At 42.1% G+C, this 14,574-nt stretch overlaps 1 protein-coding gene across 4 annotated transcripts in view; it reads right to left on the reverse strand.

Annotated features, from left to right (window-relative positions):
* Nucleotides 1-14,574, reverse strand: part of CTPS2 (CTP synthase 2) — a 383,279-nt gene that overhangs the window by 181,655 nt on the left and 187,050 nt on the right. The window lies entirely within an intron of this gene.

The following is a 14,574-nucleotide window of genomic DNA, read 5'->3' on the forward strand; positions in this document are numbered from 1 at the left end:
ACAACTTTTCATAAATGTTTTCATAAACATTTTCCTTGGAGAAATGGCTGTTTCCAGGTCTGGAGCAGGAAAGGGACAAGACATTGTGATGAGCCAGAAAGCAAGGAAGGTTCTGAAGATCAATAGGTGGGTCCAGAGGACAGAGATATCAGTGCCCACTGTCCAAAGTCAAGAAAATTTGAAAATGAAGAATAGTGAGCTGCCAGGGCCACTCAAGATGGAGTAGGGACACACACACCCCCATCTCTCTCTCTGATGAAAACAAAAACTCTGTCCTTCCCACAATTCTCCATTCTCTCCCACAACTCCCTATCACTCCCATAATTCCCCACTGACTCCCACAATTCCATGTCACTCCCATGATACTCTGTTTTCTCCCACAATTCCATGTCACTCCCATAATTCCCCATTGTAGCCACAATTCCACATCTCTCCCAGGGTTCTTCATTCTCTCCCACAATTCCCTATCACTCCCATAATTCCCCCTTGGCTCCCACAATTCCATGTCATTCCAACGGTACTCCATTCTCTCCCACAATTCCATGTCCTTCCCACAATTCCCCATTTTCTCCCACAATCTCACATCTCTCCCACAATTCCCAGCCTTTCTCACAATCCTTTGTGTATCCTAAATTTCTTCATATTGCCTCACAAATCTCTTTTCCTGCCTTACAATTGTCTTTTTTCCATCTCATGTCTCCACTTTCTTTCACAATTCCCATATTTTCTCTTCTAATTCTCCATTTCCCACAATTCCATATCACTCCCATGATACTCCATTCTGTCCCATAATTCCATATCACTCCCATGATACTCTATTCTCTCCCACAATTCCACAAATCTCCCACAATTCCATGTCCTTTCCACAATTTTCCATTCTCTCCCACAATTCCCTGTCACTCCCATAATACCCCATTGTTTCCCACAATTCCACATGACTCCCATGATGCTCTACTCTCCTCCACAATTCTACATCTCTCCTACAATTCCATAGCCATCCCGCAATTCCCCATTCCCTCCCACAATTCCACCTCTCCCACAGTTCCCAGCCTTTCTCACAATTCTTTGTGTCTCCTACAATTCTTCATATTGCCTCACAAATCTCTTTTCCTCTCTCACAATTTTGTTTCCCATCTCATGTTTCCACACATCCTCTCACAATTCTCATTTTCTCTTCTAATTTTCCAGTTCCCACAATTCCATGACACTCCCACAAGTCTCCATTCTCTCCCACAATTCCATATCATTCTCACAATCCCCTATCACCCCCATAATTTCCCATTTCTCCCACAATTCCATGACTCTCCCACAATTCTCTGCTTTTCTCACAATCCTGTGTGTCTCCTACAATTCCTCATATTACTTTATGAATCTATTTTCTTCCCTCACAATTCTGTTTTCCATCTCATGTCTCCACTTTCTCACACAATTCTCATATTTTCTCTTCTAATTCTTGAGTTCCCACAATTCCATATCACTCCCATGATACTCCATTCTCTCCCACATTTCCACAACTCTCCCATGATTCTATGTACCTCCCACAGCTCTCCTTTCCCTCCCACAATCCCTGTCACTCCCATAATTCCCCTTTGTCTCCCACAATTTCTTGTCTCTCCCACAGTTCTCTACTCTACCTTGTAGTACTCTACTCCCTCCCACAATTCCTCTTCATTCCCACAATTCCAAGCCTTTCTCACATTTCCATGTCTCCTTCAATTCTTCATTTTGCCTGCAAATCTCTTTCCTTCCCTCACAATTCTGTTTTCCATCTCATGTCTCCACTTTCTCTCACAACTCTATTTCTCTTCTAATTCTCCAGTTCTCACAATTCCCTGTCACTCCCATGATACTCCATTCTCTCCCACAATTCCATGACTCACCCACAATTCCTATTCTCTACCACAATTCCATATCTCTCCCACAATACTGTCACTCCCATAATTCTCCATTCCCTCCCACAATTCCCAGCCTTTCTCACAATCCCAAATATCTCTTTCAAGTCTTCATTTTGCCTCACAAATCTTTTTTCTTTCCTCACAATTCTGTTTTCCAACTCATGTCTCCACTTTCTTTCACAATTCTCTATTTTCTCTTCTAATTCTCTATTTCTTCGCATAATTCAATGTCACTCCCACAATACTTCATTCTTTCCCACAACTCTCCATTCTCTCCCACTCTTCTCTGTCTCTTCTCCATAATTCTCCATTCTTGTCCACAATTCCTTGGATTTCCCTCAATTCTATGTCACTCCCAGATACTCCATTCTCTCCCACAACTCCTTTCCTTCCCCACAATCTCATGTCACTCCCACAATCCTCCACTCTTTCGCACAATTCTCTATTATAGTACTTGACACAAAATTCTGTAATTATATCTCTAAATGTATTATTTCTCTTACCTACCTATGTGTTTTCTGAAGTTGGAATTTATATTATAATAATACTTATAATACTTATTATGGGAGTGATGGTGAATTATAATAGGAACAGGAGAATTATAATAATACTTTCTATTCTCTATATCAGTGCTACTCAAAATGCAGCCCACCTTCTGCAGCCAGTTCACACACTGTTACCAGTCTTCTATAAGATGAGGAGCTTGTGCCACAAGAGAAAGCAACAGATTGCTTCCGTCATCCAGAAAATCTTGCTATGAAAACATGCCATCTCATCTGAACACTGCTTAGTGACATATCTGATTTATATTCTAGTTCAAGCTTCTTATCTCAACTTGGACCAGTACCTAGCAGTCCAGGGACTAGCACTTGCCTAGCACTGCCCTCTGTCACATCCTCTAGTTCCCGGTGTCTAAATGGGCAACCACTGAATCAATCAGTAATCAGATGCTGAAGACATAAAGGAATTAGTGAATCTTGAACAGTGTCATTCATTCCACAATACTTGTGGTGCATCTATGCCAAGTACTGTATTAAGGGCTGAGAATACAAAGTTGAACAAGCTGAACAAAGTCCCTGCTCTAAGGGAATTTACATTCTAGTAAACAAATCAACAAACCAACCAACAATCCAATACATGAACAAATAATTTCAAATTGTGAGAAACACCATGAAGAAAACTAACCAGGTAATGTGACAGAGATTTAGGGGTGGGGCTTCTACTCAAAGTGTGGTCTATGGAGCTTGTTAGAAATGCAGAATCTCGGGCCACACCCCAGGACTGCGGAGTCAGGGTCTGCATTGTACAGGGGGAAAGACTCTGGATCAGCTTCAGATGTGGTTTTCTGGACAGACCACTGTAAAGAAGTAACATTTTTTAGCTGAGATCTGAATGATCAGAAGGACCCAGCCACGTAACAATGAGGACAGAGTGATCCAGGCCATGGGAACAGCCCAGGATAATGCTCAGGGGCAAGAGTGAAAAAGGGAAGCCAGAGTTGGCTGGGACATTGAGCCGGGGGCAGGGCAGTAGGAGTGGACAGTGGGGCTGGGCCACACAGGGCCTCCCAAACCGTGGGAATGAGCATGCATTCTCTTCTAGGTGAAAAGCAAAGCCAAAGAAGGGTTTCAGAAAGAAGAGCTATATTTCAGTTTCCTGGCTGCTAAAACAAATACCAGGCAATGGGTTGGCTTAAACAAAGGGAATCTGTTGGCTCATGGTTTTGAGGGCAAGTGAAGTCCAAAATCAAGGCATCGTCAAGGCGATGCTTTCTCCCTGAAGACAGTGGCATTCTGGGGCTGGCTGCCACCGATTCTTGTTCCTTGGCTTTTCTGTCACCTGGCAATGCACACAGTGGCCTCTCCTAACTTCTTTGGGTTCCATTCACTTCTAGGTTCTCCCTGTGGCTTTTTCTCTGTGCGTCTGAATTTCATTCTGCTTAAAGGCCTCCATCAATAGGAATTAAGACCCATCCTGATTGGGTTGGGCCACACCTTAACTGAAGTCACCTCATCAAATGGTACTATGTAAATGGGTTCACACCCACAGGAGTGGAGTGAGATTAAGAACATGATTTTCTGGGGTACACAGGTGGGGTACCATATGCTATTTGATCTGACAACAGGGAGAACTTGCTTTTCTGGACTTTGCCCTTCACTGCCCTTTAATTATGCCTGGAGCCTTCACTTGGTTTCCCGCCCTCATTGCCCATGAACTTCACAGTCTCTGTTAAGACCAAACTGATGGAGGTAAATTTCTAATGAACAGCCGGGAAACCCCCATTAACAGCTCAGTGTCTGCCGGGGTCTTCCAGGACTCACCTGGTTTCACCGCGTCTATACTCAGAGGCACCGTGTCTACACGTCTCCATCAAGGGCCACACCTGCATCTCCCTCTGGGAAATAAGTGCCATTTCTCTTCAGAGGGATCTGTGGCCAAGGAAACTACAGATTGCCAGGGGTTATCATTCTGTTTAATCTTTTCAACACCACTGTAACAACTTCAGAAGACGTGTTCTTGCTAATCATTAAGTCCCATTTTTTAAAATGATAGTCCAGGGTTTCCTCCCATAAACTTCAAAAAAATTAATTAATTTTGATTCACTTTACCATTCAAAGAAAGTTCTTTGGTTGTGGATAACTTCCTTTGCTTGTGGATCACTTCCAACTTCTTATCTGCATCCTAGTTCCATGCCTCCAGATGTACACAGGACATTGCTCTCTAACTAAGTTTCACTCATTTATCGCTGACCCTATTTAAGACTGGACTTTAAAAAATTTCTCTGTACATGTGATGCCTTTTCTAACTGTTTGCTTTCTATCAGTGGGGGGCCCCCCAAATGAAAACCTTAGAATCATCTTTGACTTTTGTCCACTCTCTTTTATCCCCTATATCCATTCTGATATGAAATCTTGTTTTTACTCCTTTGACTCTTTCCCTCAATTTCTACTGGCAGACCCTAAGGCCTGAATTTCACAAGCTCCAGGCTTCCATACCCGGATTACAGTCCCTAGGCTCCAATTCTAGGAATAAACAGGACACCTTGACGTGGTCCTCTTAGAACTATCATTGTCTCTTGAACTGCAGTGTGAAATGGTCTGTCTCCAGAAGAAGTAAAATGCTGACAAAATTCCTCAACTAAACAACTCTAAACTCAAAACGCATCTTTACAACATATAAAGTATGGGCTGCTGTCATAATCCATACTCTATTTAAACCCAGACGTCCTGTCTCACTCAGACCCCAAACTTCCTAAACAACTTAAGCTCCCTGAAGTCTGGAAATACAACCTTTCTGCCACTATGTTTCTCTCCAAATGCATATTTTTTCTGGTAACTTAGACACCCGTGGCGCCTATGATCAGCTTTCAGCTGTTTAAATGGTTGATTTTGAATGTCAACATTTTTAGTACCCAGAGGCTGACATTTGCAAAGCCTGTAGCTATGCATTTATGTCATATACAACCCATTGTAACTTTTAAGAGTTGTTTTAAATATGACCTTCTTTTTTCTTATACATTAAAGATTGCGTGTTTACAAAAATGACTCATCTGTCCTGGGACATTTGACAGGACCCACCATTGTATTCTGTCTTTGAGGGCTTTCCACAGAAAAGTGTTAAATGGTTCTGGTGTTTCCCATATCTTCTTTCTCCCAAACTCAGACCAAATGAAATGCTTATTTGGTTAAGGTTCCATTTCCAGAATATTTTTGTGTTCAAGTCAAACAAAAATGTGTACATTTGGAATGACTTCATTAAAATTTTGGAACTATCTTCCTTCAGTTTGCAATTTGATTCTTTTTTCCTATCTTAAAATTCTACCAAACAGTGGCAAAACATGCCCCACAATTTAACTTCCAGGTGGAGTTTGGGTTTTTTCCAACTCTTCCTCTAAGGAGAAAATCGGCATGCTTAAGGACAAAATGGAGACCAGAGGAGGAGCTGGCCCAAGCCAGTGGAGAAGAGATAAATCCTGTGTTTTGCTTTGGATGTTTTGAGTAGCCCATTTCTCCTGGGAGAATGGCCAAGGTGCAGGGTTAAGGTGGAGGCAGGTAGTCATGAAAGATATAGATTTGGAGCTTTGTGATCCTTTGCACCTTTGGACACAACAATCAGCCTAGCTGAGCCCATGCGTGATAAAACAGAACTGCTCTGGAATAATCTATATCATCAGAGGGTGACGTGTGACCAGCACCTTAGAAAGCCCATGTGGGTGGCCGTGCAGCAGGCCCCATCTTCAGCATTGTGGCCTTGGGTGGGAATTGCTGTGGAATATCAGGGCAGTCATGGGGAGACCAGGGGTTTGTCTGTTGAAGATGTCCGCTTGTTGGAGGAGTTATCCGCCTGTTGGAGGAGATGTCTGCCTGTTGGAGGAGATGTTCCCCTGTTAGAGGAGATGTCTGTATGTTTCTGCAGCTCAGATGTCTCCAGATGCTCCAGCCTTTGGGGATGACTCTTCCCTTGATTACTCAAAGTACTAGAGAGTGAATCCCCACCCACTTGAATGGCGAGGAGTCCATTCTAACTGGGTCCCCCTCCTGATGGATGAACTGGATTTATGAGCGTTATGAGTGTTAGGTTCAGAGCCGTTCAAGAATCCACACAAACGCAGCGAGTCATGGTTTAAGTAGAGAATTTAAGGTTTATTAGAGGAAGAAAGCAGAAGAAAGCAGGTGGGAGCCATCAGAAAAGAAAGAAAGGAGAAATGGCTCCGGCCCTCTATCTGAGAGCAGCATTTTTTAAAGGAAAAACCCACGTTGGGTATTGGGGGGGAAGGTCCTGCTGAGTGTGTTCTGGGCCTCAATTGGGTGAGTGCTTATCAGTTTCTGCTGACTGGTTACTAGGGTTTTAACACACTACTCTTCTTTGATGTGCACTATATTATCTAAGTGGAGGAAGCAGGCCTTTTGGCTTGTTTGTGGTCATTCATCTTTATGGGGATATCTGATCTTGCCTTGTCTGCCCCCTGGAGTCTAGGTGCCACTATGACTGGGATTCCTGAAACAGCCTTCAACCCTTAGTTTATGGCACACTTGGTATTTATGAGATAAGCAGCAGGGCCCGTGGATCAGACATTCCTTCTATATGTTAGACTCTTTTTCTGGGGCCTGACAATGAGGATCGTGCATGTTCCCCCAGTCCTCCCTGATTGCTGCTTGTCTCCTGCACGTGAGGAGCTTCAGGCTTCTCTGCTCATCACCTCTTGCCTTCTGGTCTTCAGATCCTCAGTGAAGCTACTGCCCTTCTCATACACATAAGTATACCTTCGGTAGTAGATGCCATCCCCCTTGATCCCTTAACATTTGGGGACACGGTGTCCCCCGGGGGGATTTCACTCTCCATAGCCAGCACTTGTGTCTCTTTGTAGGTGGACCAGTCACAGGCTGCCTGAACCCCCTTCACCTGCATATGGGAATTTATGAATTCTCCAAGAACAGCCCTTAACCTAAGACTGACGAGCAGAGAGGTATAAATACCCCAGCTCCCTCGTGCTCTGATTGGGCCGACTCTGAGATAGGACTCTTACCGTCTCCAGAGCTCCCCTGTGGGGTTGGGCCCTGGGAATCCTGCATGAAACTTTGCCTGACACTGCATCCTTGCCTGTCGGTCTTCCTTTACTGGTCCTTCTCCCAACTTCCTTATCGATATTCTCTGGTAATACTTTCCAATAAATCCTTTGTCTCAGGGTCTGCTTCTGGGAACCCAATCTCGGTTGTACCCCCCCTCCAAATTACAACTCCTCACAGGAGTCAGGCAGATAAGGTGAGCTAAGGTAGGGAAAGGTAAGAAGTTAAGGTGAGTTAAATGCATGGATGGAGGAACGTTTGTACATTAGATAGAAATGCTCCTCACACAGAGACATCCTTTCTCTCCCATTTTTCTTGGAACCTTTCATCCTGACATTTTCCTACTTTGGGGGTGAACCTGGATACAAATAAATACTTGTCCTCTATAAGAAAAACAGGACTTCTTCACACTTCACTGATAAAGGACAACTACCCCTTAACCTGTGTGTAGGGGCGATCACAGAACTGGTGGTGGCCTTGGTGAGGGTGGAGACCTGGAGACACTGTGCCAAGTCCAAAGGCACAGACTCTCTTTAGTCCCAGCCAAATGGCGCCATGGCAGAGTTCAGGTCCAATGTGGCTGTACTTTCCAATTTTGAGAGAAGCCAGAAAACCAGATTTGGAGGTAAAAGTTACCAATTTTCCAATATTGGTTTAGCATGTTTAGCACTATGACAGCCAAACAAGCCACAGCTGCAGGCCAGATCAGGCAGTTCCCAATGATATTGAACCAAACTTTTGCTTGGTATTTACCAAAGCTTGGCTGAAAGATTTGAGACTGCTGATCCAAATTATAAAACAAGAAGAGAAAATTTTAAAGTAGTGACTAGATGGAGTTGCTTCTAGAGTCTATGGTAGCCTCCTCTAGCATGGACCCCAGTCAGCCATGATGCTGTGGGGATCAGCTCAGCTCTGCCACGGTCTATGGTCATCCCCCACCCAGGGGCCAGGCCATGGTACAGGACCCCTCACCCCCAGGTGGCTGCATAGAGCATAGCCACGTTCTCCAGGGAGGCTACTTGGCTCATATAAACACAACCTTGTACAATAGTGCACAGAGCAGACTAACTTCCCCAAGTCCCAAACTTTTTCTTGCCTAAAAGGAAAGCGAAAGATCTATTTAAGTGGTGTTTCCCAGAGTAAAAGAATTGGGGTTATTTTTCTTTCTTCTCTTAAATAAATCGGAAAAAAATGTGGGCAGCCTTAAAGTAGCCTTGTTTATTCTTTCCCCCCACCCCCATTTATTTATTATAGTAACTACATCGTTCATTTTGTAGGATTTCCCACATTCTGGATTTGACTGACTGATCATATGCTGGTGGTGTTATTTACTATGTTCCTCTATTTACTCTATTTCCTGTAAACTGCTAGCTAGATTTCAAATCATGGTTGGAATCAGGTTCAATTTTGAGGGGGCGGGGCAAGAAAACTTCATAGGTGGTGCAATGTACTTCCTACTTCCTCCTATGAAGAGGCATATAATGTCTGCTTGTCCCAATTTCAGGGATGTGAAGATTGAGGTGTGGACTCCAGTGTTGTCAGCCTTTTCCCTCCACTATGAAATCTTCATCAATTTCTTGTCTAATGGTTTTAGCATCTACTGATCATCACCACCTAGATCCACGATTTCATTAGGGGTTGCAAAACAGCAATTTTCTAATGCTATGACTCCTGAATTTTAGGCTGTGGTTCTTCTACAAAGACCGTTCCCTCACCCCCCATTTGGTAACCCTGAAATACATTCTCTACAAGAAATGCTTATATAGATTAAAAGACACAAAGTACATATTGACCAAAAGAAATATGTGGCTCTTGTCAGGATCTGGCTATAAAAAGGAATTTTTGAGGCAACTAGGGAGAAATGAATACAGATTGATAGGTGATATTAAGAATGATTGTTAAGTTTGTTGGCTATGATAATTGAATCACTGTCATTTTTTTAATTAGAGAATTGTAAGTTTATAGGAAAATCGTGCAGAAAAGACAGAGCTCCCATATACCCCTCTCATGCAGTTTTCCTCATTATTAACACTTTGCATTAGTGCGATACCTTTACTGCAATTGATGAAACAATACAATCATATTATGCTATTAACTATAGTCCATAGCTTACATTAGGGTTCACTGTTTGTGTTATATAGTACTATGCTTTTTAAAAATTTTATTCTAGTTAACATATATACCTAAAATTTCCCCTTTTAACCACATCCAAATATATAATTCACTGTTCGTGTTATACAGTACTATGCTTTTTAAAAATTTTGTGCTAGTAACATATATACAACCTAAAATTTCCCCTTTTAACCACATCCAAATATATAATTCATCCAAATATGTTAAATTACGTTCACAGTGTTCTGCTACCATCATCACCATCCGTTACCAAAATTATCCACCACCCCAAACAGAAACTCTGTACCAAGTATTAATTCCCTATTCTCTACCCCCACCCCAGCCCCTGGTAACCTGTATTCTCATTTCTGACTCTATGAATTTGCTCATTCTAATTATTTCATATTTCATTATTTCAGTGAGATCATACAGTATTTGTCCTTTTGTGTCTGGCTTATTTTGCTCAACATGATGACCTCAAGGTCCATCCATGTTGTTACATGTACCACAACTTCATTCCTCTTTATAGCAGAATAATATTCCATTGTATGGATCTACCACATTTTGCTTATGCATTCACCTGTTGATGGTCACTTGGTTTGCTTCCATGATTTGGCAATTGTGAATAATGATGCTATGAACATTGGTGTGCAAATATCTGTTCAAGTTCCCTGCTTTCAATTCTTTGAGGTATATACCTAGAAGTGGGACTTCTGGGTTATATGGTAATTCTATACCATACTTAACTTCCTGAGGAACAGCCAAATTTTCTTCCAAAGTGTCTATACCATTTGATATTCCCAGCAACAATGAACAAGTGTTCCTATTTCTCCACATCCTCCCCAACACCTGTTATTTTCTGCTTTTGAATAATAGCCATTCTAGTCTGTGTGAAACAGTATCTCAGTGTAGTTTTGATTTGCATTTCCCTAATGGTTAATGATGTTGACTATCTTTTCATGTGTTTTTTGGTGATTTGTATATCTTCTTTGGAGGAATGTCTGTTCAGGTCTTTTGCTTTTAAATTAGGTTGTTTGTCTTTTTGTTGTTGAGTTGTAGGATTTCTTTATATATTCTGGATATTTAACCTTCATCAGATATGTGGTTTCTAAATATTTTCTCCCATTCTGTAGGCTGTCTTTTTACTTTCATGACGAAGTTCTTTGATGCACAAAAGTTTTTAATTTTGGTGGAATCCCATTTATCTATTTTTTTCTTTTGTTTTCCATACTTTGGATGTAAAGTCTAAGAAACCATTGCCTAACACAAGGTCCTGAAGATGCTTCCCTATGTTTTCTTCTAGGAGTTTTATAGTTTTGGTTCTTATGTTTAGGTCTTTGATCCACTTTGAATTAATTTTTAGATATGGCGTGAGATGGGGTCCACCTTCATTCTTTTGCACATGGACATCTAGTCCTCCCAGCACCATTTATTGAAGAGACTATTCTTTCCCCATTGAGTGGACTTGGCACACTTGTCAAACCTCAATTGGCCATAGATGTGAGGGTTTATTTCTGAACTCTCAATTCAATTCCATTTGTCTATATGTCTGTCCTTGTGCCAGTGCCATACTGTTTTGATTACTGTAGCTTTGTACTAAGTTTTTAAATTGGGATAGGTGAGCTCTCCAACTTCATTCTTCTTTTCAAGATGGTTTTGGCTGTTTTGGGCCCCCAACCTTTCTATATAAATTTGATGATTAGCCTTTTCATTTCTGCAAGGAAGGCTGTTGGAATTCTGATTGGTATTGTGTTGAATCTGTAAATCACTTTGAATAGAACTGACATCTTAACAATATTTAGTCTTCCAATCCATGAACACAAAATATCCTTCCATTTATTTAGGTTTACTTTGATGTCTTTTAGCAACATTTTATAGTTTTTTATTGTCATTTTTTAAAGTCTTTTCTGTTACACTGCAGTATTTAATAGTGAAAGTATGTGATGTCTGAGATTTGCTTTAAAATTCTCCACCAAACAAACAAACAAAAAAACAGGAAAAAGAAAAAAGAAAGGAAAAAAGGAGAAGTGGTAGATGAAACAATAATTGCAGAATGACAGTAATAGTTGAAGCTGGCTGATGGGTTTGTGGGTCTTCATTATGCTGTCTACTTTTGCAACTGTTTAAAAATTTCCAAAATAAAAATATAACACTATTCTGCTTAGAGCCATCAGTTTTGGAAAATGGAGGGGTAATCGCTCAAAGCACCCCATTACATTTTCCTTGTATATAACTTTCTATTTGCTATGCCCCTGTCCAAGGGCAGGCAGTTTGGAGAGCTGATGCCAGGGCCTGTAGAGAAAAGAGCTTTTCCAGAGGTTCTCTAGAATCCCCAAGAAATGGCCCAGGCTCCTCAAACCCAGAGCATCTCAGATACAGGGGCTGCTTCCTTGAATTACACCAGGCAGCCGGGTGCAAAGAGATCCTTTTACAAAATGCTCACATTTCCCTGGGACCTCCAGACACTAGCAGGGAATCCTGGGAAGTACCTCCAACACTGGGGCAGGAGGTTCCAACTCTGTCAACACAGTTTATAGCCCTAGCACTGTGTTCCCAGATGGTGGTTTTCCTCTCTGAAGACCATCCCACCTGTTCACAGATGCTCTTTGTTCTTTGGGAGATGAGAGGAGGAGGGCACAGAGGGAAATGTAAGAGGTCACACATGAGACTACAATCTATCTGGAGAGAAAAGGGAGACATGTAAAAGGGAAATAAACAACATGAGTCATACTCGATGGCGAACTGGTGGTAAACACACTTCTTCCCTTCTGCCTGTAAACATGCTCCACTCTGAGAACCTGGAAAACAACACACTTTGTATTTACCAGGCTGCCTGAGTTTCTCCTGATTTCTCTGCATACCAGGGAGGTGACTTGGGCAGGTTTCTGGTCTTGGCTGGACCTCAGTTTCCTGATGGGGAAATCATCAACTAATGGGGAATGTCAGATTCCTGATGGGGCAACCGGGGAGGATAACAGGCCCTGGGCCACGGGTTGCTCTGATGATCAAATGTGAAAGTGTATACAAAGAGTTCAGGAGAGAGCTGGGTGCAGAGTAAGAGCTCATCATAAGTGGTTAGTATTCTTATCCTTCACGTTGTCTTTCTCCTTCCTTTAAACTTATTCACAGAGTTACAGCTTTGCCTTCACTTTTCTCCTACCCATTGCCCTTATTGAACTCGGTGATACAATAGTACAGTAGAATCACTCGGGGGGGGGGGTGGCTTTTAGGAAAATACTAAAGCCAGCAGGCCAGAGATCCACCTCAGACCAATTTACTCAGAAGCTCTCTCTGGAGGCAAGTCCTAGGGCCTCAATCATAGTTTGGTAAAGTTTTCTGGGTGGCTCTAATGGACAGGCAGATGGTGAAGCTGCCCTCACTGCCCCTAACCTGGATTCGAGCTTCCCTGGATCTGCTCCGGAGAGCCTCCAGGGGCCTGCCTGCCAAGCCGGACGGCCTTTTACTCAGCACCCTTGATCTCCAGGAATTTGTTGATATGGTTGGCCACTTTGTCAAAACTCTCACTTTCCTTTTATTTTTATGATCTTTCCTTCCCTGATCTTTCCTGCTGGGTCTCCTCCACTCCTCATCCTCTCCTGCCCTCCTGGATGTGGATGCTGCATGAAAATCACTCACCTCATGAGCCCTAGCTCTCCCTCTCTTGTGCGCCTGCAGCTTGCATTTCTTGCCGTCTGTTAGGCACCCCAGGGGCCCCTGCAATTTAACCCAGCCTCAGTCTCGTGATCAGAATCCTGGCTCTGCCTTTTATGAGCAGTGAGACCTTGGAGAAGTCACTTAACCTCTCTGTGCCTCAGTTTCCTCATCTGTAAAATGGGGTTAACAACAGTATCTACCCATTAGGGTTACTGTGAGAATGAGGTTTAAGTTACTAATTCAGATAAAGGACTCAGAACAGTACCCGGCCCATAGCACTCCATGAGTGTTAGCGGCCGCTATTGTTGGTTGTCCTGTTGTTATCTTCATCATTGTTGTTAGCCGTTTCACAGCGCCCTGCCTCTCCCACACCCAGCTCCATAGTCAGATGCTCCATGAGGTTTATTCAGTGAGATTCAGTATGAATTCAGAAGGAGGCACAAACCCAAATTGTTTACCAGAAGACACAGAATAGGTGAAAGGGGAGGGATGAACGTCTTTGGAGTCCATGCATTAAATCCCACAACTGTTTTGAGAGTCAGGTAGTGTCATCCTCTGAAACCTGAGCATTAGGGAGGTTAAGGAATTTGCCAGATTCCAAAGCCCATGGTCTTTCTACCATAATACAAAGATAAATGAAAAATTAATATGATTATAATCAATATAGTTGACATTTTTGGTAATTCAAACCAAGGGTGATCAACCACCCAGTTTGTCTTGGTCTGAAAGGGTTTCCCAGGACACGGGACTTTCAGTGTTAAAACCAGAAATTCCCAGGCAAGCCAAGACGAGTTGGTCCTTCTATATAATCAAACCCAAGCCCTTCTGCCCCTCACCTCCAAACAAAGTACTCTTGTCTCAAGTACCTAAATATTACCTGACTTTGTCCACAGGAACACATCCGTGATTAACTGCTAACTGCAGCAAGTTAGTGGTTTCTAGCTTCTCTGGTAAGAAATCAATCTACACCCACCACTACCAATTAATTTTTTAATAGTGCTCCCCTCTCTACGTGGGTTGTCACTATATATTCATTGTTTAATTCAACTTCATTCTTTCTCTTTGAAGAAACTGGGTGTGGGAGTGGATATTTTGTTTTGTTCAAATTTAAGAACGCTACTGGAAATAAGAATGCTATAGGAAATAAATCATGACCAAAAAAAGAAAAATTTGGTTGAAAATTCATGTTGATGAAAGTAATAAAGATTAGAGCAACAGCAACTGGGAATGTTTTAGTTATTAAACCAGTGTCCCCACAGATAAACAATATTTTAAAGATATATTTTATACTACATATATAATATTAAATATATTTCAAATATTTTAAATAGTGTTTTTTAAAAACT

The sequence above is a fragment of the Choloepus didactylus genome, chromosome X (assembly GCF_015220235.1).
Source record: "Choloepus didactylus isolate mChoDid1 chromosome X, mChoDid1.pri, whole genome shotgun sequence".
Lineage (NCBI taxonomy): Eukaryota > Metazoa > Chordata > Mammalia > Pilosa > Megalonychidae > Choloepus > Choloepus didactylus.